General features: G+C 39.9%; 1 long non-coding RNA gene across 3 annotated transcripts; it reads left to right on the top strand.

Moving 5' to 3' along the window:
* The first annotated feature begins 2,040 nt into the window (after nucleotides 1-2,040).
* LOC126383531 (uncharacterized) lies at nucleotides 2,041-4,258 on the top strand. Of its 3 annotated transcripts, XR_007569160.1 has the most exons (6): nucleotides 2,041-2,059; nucleotides 2,196-2,509; nucleotides 2,657-2,835; nucleotides 2,993-3,163; nucleotides 3,605-3,819; nucleotides 3,895-4,258. It is a non-coding gene; the product is annotated as an uncharacterized LOC126383531 (long non-coding RNA). The 3 variants fall into 3 exon arrangements; XR_007569159.1 differs by lacking the exon at nucleotides 2,041-2,059 and having other exon boundaries at nucleotides 2,161-2,509; XR_007569161.1 differs by lacking the exons at nucleotides 2,041-2,059; nucleotides 2,657-2,835 and having other exon boundaries at nucleotides 2,161-2,509.
* Nucleotides 4,259-7,123: the final 2,865 nt, after the last annotated feature.

Raw genomic sequence — 7,123 nt, 5'->3', positions numbered from 1 at the left:
AATGGACGGAGATGGACAGCGACCGAGTCATGTTTTGCCCGTTTTGTGGCAAACACATGAACCGATTAATACGGTTTTGTTTTTCGTGTGGTCGGTCGTTAGAGTTTTTAAATGGCGCCGACCAGACGGAAGGACAGGGGACATCTCAACAGCCGGACAACCCTAAACAAAGTAAGTGCAGCATAACGCTAGCTATCTTAAGTCTGTGAATGAAAGTGAATAGTGCTATTGGTTAGCGGCAGCTAAGTTTCTATTTTGAAACAGAACTTTGTTTATTTCAGCAGAAAAACCTTGCCCATCTTACAAACAGTTCCTGGAGTACAGAAGCTCAAAGTCAAAAGAGCGTCAGTCTTTTAACTATGGGCCGAAAGGAAGACACAGGGCTAAGGAAAGAAAACACGTCCAGGTAAGTTGTACTGACTGTCTTAGCTTATCAGTACTCGACTATCTGACTCGAGATGACTCAGAAGTGTATCAGTATCATAGTTGATTCATCGTACAGATTAAAGTAAATTAAAATATACATGTATGTGTACATATATATATATATATATATATATCTTTGACGCAGGCATCTGAGTGTATAGACATATTCGACTCACTGTGAAACTGGTAGCACAAATTAGACCATGGAGGGACACCACATTCTACATAATTTATGGGAAACACTGATGTATGTATATGTATGTATGTATAATCTTTTATTTTACCTGTGCATAATACATGAAATTAATCTTATCTGTGTTATTTTGCTAGATAAACATTGGATTGATGGTGCCAGATGGAACTGATGAAACCGCTTTAAAACCTCTAAGAGGGAAAACACTCCCGTTATTTGTGGACCCAGAGGTAGCAGCATCTGATGTACTGAAACAAGCTGTCCAGAAAATGAGACAATTTAACAAGGACATGCAAGAAGGACCGTACGTCCTTTTGTATCCAGACTGCTCAGAGGTGGTCCATGTGCCTGGGTCAGAAAAGCCATTCAAATTGGCAGAGTATAAAAAGGAACTAGGAAAGCCATATTCCAGGATTACCTTTTTCATTTGCCTAGAAACACACTTTAAAGGAGGTTAGTGGATCTCATGATTCAATATTTTTTACATATTTTAGATACTTTACTGTAGGATACATGTACAGTATCTACATAATCTGTTGAATTTTTTGTTTTTACAGCAGTGGATGATACCTCAGACTCTGATTCTGAAATTGTCATTGCATCAAGGAGCACAGCTGAATTCAGTCGAGCTGACACTGTGGTACATCAATTATTTTATTTTTTTTTTAATACTTATTTATGTATGAATGTATTTATTGATTTATCTATGACAATACTGACAACCTTTCACCATTGATATATACTGTATGTGGTAAGGGAACAATTATGGAAGCTATTAAAAATTTTATTACAATTTATGCATTTCCTCTCAGGTTTTTGAACCACAAAACCAGAGTACTCCCAAACACAAACCTAAAGAAGAAAGGTAGGTACATTTTGGCATCTAGCATTTGTCAGGAACAAATAAATAAATAACAGATTTAATGAGAGGTCTTTTCTAGTGGTAATCAACCAATAGGAATCTTGGCTGTATTTGTAATGTCTACATTCTTAGATGACTATTGTAGGCCTGAAGGACAGTACTAATTAATTTAATAATTTTATAATTTTTATCATGTTTCAGAGATGCACCGGGACATTCAGCAACAATTCAGCCTGGACAGGTAATAAGGCAGACTACAGCAGCCTGATGTTTCTTACTTTCAATATTGTTGTTTTGACATTTTAATTTGTTTTTCAGATAGTAATATCTGATACTGATGATATGGATCCACCTGAAACAAATCCAGACAAGACTTCTTGCTACAGGTAAGAAAAAAAAAATCAGTGACTCACATAATTTTAATTTAACTCATGGGGAAGAAATTTGTTAGTAAGATGTTTTGACATGGAAATTGTTCCCAACAGTAAATACACAGACCTGTATGCACCAGGCGTGGAGGAAGAGGAGGAGGAGGAGCTGGTTGCAGTCAATGTGGAGGATTTCCAACACACGGCAGTGTAAAATTAGCTTTTGACTATGGCATTCTAGTGTTTTCATTGTGCAATATTTCTGGCATTTAAATAATTTTTGTAAAAGTGGCAAATTGTGCACTGTCTGGAATATCTATTAATTAGATCACTTTTGTCATTACAGGGAGGAGATGAACATTACACTACCTGACATTGTTGCAAACTTGTCACTTCCTATTGATCACAAAAGAGTCAGCAGGTTCAACATCTCAAGAGCTAATGTTTGGGATGGAGCAGTCAGAGGTTTCAAGCGTACAACATATTCTGAAACCTGTGATATACTGGTCAGATATACTGATGATGCTGGAGTTCCTGAGGAGGGAATTGACACAGGTGGTCCAAGACGAGAGTTTTTAACTCTGCTAATGAAACACCTGAAAGACCGGCCCATTTTTGATGGACCAGAAGGACATCGGTTCTTGGTCTACAATGCAAATGGTATGCATAGGGTTAGATGTGTACTATACTAATGGTTGGTTAATGATCATTAAACATATATTTCCCATGGCATATGCTTTTTCTGCAATATCTTAAAGTATATAATGTATTGTATGTTTTAATTTTGCAATATGAATTCATTCACAGCTGTTAGGGAGGATGAATACTACCTGGCAGGAAAGATGATCGCAGTGTCAGTTGTACATGGAGGTCCAGGACCCCATTTCCTGTCAGAAGATCTTGTACATTATCTTGCCGGCCAGCCTTCGTTCAAATCAACAGTTAATTTAATAACTGATGAAGAAATAGGGAAAGCTTTGCAAGAGGTGAGAATAGCATAAGGCTACAGTGTGGTAGGGCAGAGTTTTACTATGTATGTCACTGAATAAAAAATAGGCAAGGATATACAGTACATACAGTTATTTACTGGAGTGTTTATGCCGCCCCCCCCCCCTTTTTAAATTTTTTTTATATATCTTTCAGATTGAGAATGCTGCTTCATTGGATGCTCTACAGGAATGCATCATGAGACACAGCACAATGTTACAGACAGCAGGTTGTCTGAGACGTGTCTGCTGTGGAAGAAAAGAAAGAAATCGTGGCAGACTACCTGCGATGGTATATTATAGACCGCAACTCATCTGTAATTGACAGGTAACATATTTATAATGATGTGATTTTCTTTTTATATGTATTTATGTAACAATCTTTTGTTTGAATTGCCTCATGGCATGTACATCTGTTATCAATTAGTCACTGTGACAAAATTTGTGCCTTAGTGTGTTAAAACCAATAGCCTTTGTGATGTATGTCTGTCCATTCCCTGGCTTGTGCCAATCTATAAGTACCCATGCCACCCTACCCTCTGTGTCAGTCCTCTGTGTGATTGTGTAGTTTTTAACACTTACCATAGCCATGTGCAAGGCAAAAGAATTTAAAAGAGTGATGTTCAACACACAACCATTTTCCCCAAACGTACATTTGTTTAGGCGGATTGTAATTGTAGGGAAGAGAATATTTAATAGTTTTCTTTAGATAATTTAAATGCAGTTGGCACTACACAGCAGTGAAACAGTGTTTGTGTTCACTTTGTAGATTTAAAGATGGTCTTTCAGCCCTTCAGTTTTTGACTGCACTACAGCAACACCCTACTTTGCTGGCCCCTGTCCTGTGCCACTCTGAAAAGCAACTCACTGGCTTCGAACTTGAGAGACTCTTCAAACCTGACCTCAGTCCTTCAGGGAGTAACAGGAGACTAAAAGAAAGTCAAGCCTTGGCCTACTGGGCAGACTATCTCCTTGATTGTGAAGGTTTGTAAGGTTTTTTTGTAACTAGTTGGAAAACCACATTACCATGGTGTATCTAAACATTTTTTTTCCTTGCAGAAGGTCAGGCTGCTGTGTCTGTGGAGGATGTTTTGATGTTTGCAACTGGGCTGACATCACTTCCCCCATCTGGCTTGGAACCATTGCCACGGATAGAGTTCCTGGATGACTCTCCATTCCCAATGGCAAATACGTGTTCAAACTTGTTGAAATTACCACTCCTAGACTCATACAGTGTGTTTAAGTCACACATGGACTTTGGAATTCAAAATAGTCCAGGATTTGGCTATTTCTAAGCCATATGACTAGATGACCCCTAGAGCCCAGACTTTAAAAATGTGGTTTGTTCTTTGTTGTTAAAGGTGCACCTAAAGGTGCAGTCGCTGTTGTTAAAGGGGTTTTTATCATGTAAAGATATGTGAGTTTTCTCAGCATTTTGACAGTTATTTTAGCTCCAAACTGTGTTAGCTCAAACTGTGGTCTGTTTATGAATCGCTGTTTTAGATAAAATAAGGCAAACAAGTATTTCAAGAGATTCTGTTTTCTATAATACAAAAATGTAATGTAATAAATAAACATTACTCATTACATTACTTTATTTTTTATTCATTTATTTCCCAATTTAAAATAATGAAGCTGTGGGTGACAGATTCAGACACTATGTTCTACCATTACAATAAACCTCCCTTTTTGATCAATTTCAATTCATAGCTGAGCAATTTCTTTTAGTTTCAGATACAGTTCAGTTGCAGACTGCCAGCACTCTGGCTTCTGTAATTGATTGTGCTTCATGGCAAAGTCCAAGTACTCCTGCATGTTTGGGTCCCCACATGAAGCTCTTAACAGGTGAGCCTCAGGAAAGGCATCCAGTTCAGCCTGTTCAATTTTAAATCCACAGTCTCTGGAGCCAAACCTATGTTAAACAGAAGACATAATTGCATTTATTTAAATTAAAGACAAAAGTAAAATAAATACAAATATTTATCTGCTACCAATGTATTACCTGTGAGGTAAGTAGTAGAGTTCATTGGGCACTCCTCCTGGACATGATGCTGTTCTGGAGGGGCGAATCCTGTGACTGTTCCACAGTCTCACACACTCATCCAAGTCCTTCTGAATAACATCACCAAAGCTGTATCTCAACAGACACTGATGCTCGTGACTCCCGTTGAAGTATCCGGCATCTCTAAGGTCTGCAAATAGCTCCATCCAGAACTGACACCTATAGAAATTGATATAATAATTTTATTAATAATAATAATAATAATAATAAATTATAATTTCTAAGCATATACGCATGTTTGAAGAATGCAATCAAAGGTTATATATAATTAAATGACTTTATGAAGGCCCTTACCTTCCCTTTCTGAATATGGACCACCAGGACTCAATCCTCTGGTTGTTCGTGGAGGAGCCATACATGTGGCTGGATGCTCCAGAGTAGTAGTCATTGTGGTGGTGGCGTAGGGTGCACTGAATTGCAGCCATGGTCCCGTTCTCCGTGCCACAATCAGTCCTCAGTCTCATGGGGATGACACCGAGGTGTCGCACACACGACAGGAAATAGTGAGCGATCACTGATGGGTCATTATTTGTTGGTCCACATGCAAGCCACAGTACTTTACGTGAAAATCCATCGATGCACCCTGAAAGGGCCAAACCGAATGGCTTGAGTTTATCATAACCATCCGCATGCCACATATAGTTCGGTCCCATGGAGTGGTAGGTTCTTCTTATAAACCTTCTGCGTGCTCTCCTCTCGCACCCTCGTGGATTAAGGTCCCGAAGCAAATTCATCCCTCTTCACTCGCAGATTGTACTTTTGTTTGAGTACCTGCCACATCATGCGGTAGCCAAACAGCTGTCTAGGTCCACGAAGTTCCAATCGGATGGCCCTAATTATCGCATTTGTAGAGGAGTGATCCTTTCTGCGATATAACCCGGCTTCATTCAGTTTACTTTTCAGTGACCTCAAGCTGATGTGTACACCGTGTAAACATGACATCATGTCCACAATTACAGCGTACGAGTGGCCCTCATTAAAATATTGTATGCACTGCTGTAACATATCTGGTCCGCCGGTCTGGTCCATGCCCCTTAAGCATTGTAGAGACCGACCACACGAAAAACAAAACCGCGTTAATCGGCTCATATGTTGTCCACAAAACGGGCAAAACATGACTCGGTCACTGTACATCTCCGTGCATTGACATCAACAACTCGAATTGGACCACTTCCAGGTCAACCCCGGATTTGGGACGTTCCCTTTCCAGTAGATTGTATTTGTAAATTTGTTTCGCCTCTTGTTAATTTGTCTCGGCACTTGTAAAAGTGTTTCGCGTCTTGTTAATTTGTTTTCTGAAATGTAAGTTTGTTTCAGGACTTGTAAATGTGTTATGGTAATGTAATTTTGTTTTATGATATGTAAAAATGTTTTCCAAAATGTAAATTTGTCTCAAGCTTTGTAAAAGTGTTTCACATTTTGTAAAGTTGGTTTGCACCTCCCGGCCACTGTACTTGAGGTCCAACCATACGGTCCGCATAGCACCACCTTGAAAGTCATGGTACTGGTGCAGCTGACTATCGGACCAATGACTCTTGTCCGCCCTGTGTACATGTCATCCCTCGACACCATTCCTCTTCTAGTTGGCAAGGATCTTCTCAATTGGTTTTAACCACTAATTGATTTCAAACGACTAAACATCTGGGCACAGCTTCGTCAGCCTCTGCCTATCTCCCTTCCTCAATATGGTGCAGCTCAGTGCTGTGTTCTTGACACCGAATCAGTGTCACTCAAGGCCCAAGTCTACCCACCAGAGGTTACTAGGGAAGGCGATAAGCCAAGCACAACTTCTGAAACCTCGCCGACATCAGCATGGCATTAAAACGAATCGTTGGCACAACAAGACACCTTTCTGTGTTCATTCACTGATTCTGATGGAGAAAGTGACTACTGCCCAAAAGTGGTAAACGGCATCAAACTTGTGGCAAATGGAAAATGGCAACGTCAATGACGTAACCTTAGCTCTCTGGGCTGATGCATCAGCTGTCAGCCAAAAGCTCTACGAGTCATTGACAACAAAATCCCCATGTGCAGCTGTTACAGGGATCCTCTCATTTCCCTCTAGACCCCTTGCCAATGACAATGAAAGCTGTTGGCACGTACGCCCTAAAACTACAATGGGGTCAGAGACAATTAACCCATGTCTTTCTTGTCATCTCAAACCTACCACATGCAGTCTGCATCGGCAGTGACATACTGGTGCGATTGGATGCCCAGTTGGACACA

This window comes from Epinephelus moara, chromosome 22 (genome assembly GCF_006386435.1).
Source record: "Epinephelus moara isolate mb chromosome 22, YSFRI_EMoa_1.0, whole genome shotgun sequence".
NCBI classification, from domain to species: domain Eukaryota; kingdom Metazoa; phylum Chordata; class Actinopteri; order Perciformes; family Serranidae; genus Epinephelus; species Epinephelus moara.
The sequence above is the reverse complement of the archived record's forward strand: the minus strand, read 5'-3'. Positions and strand labels throughout refer to the sequence as shown.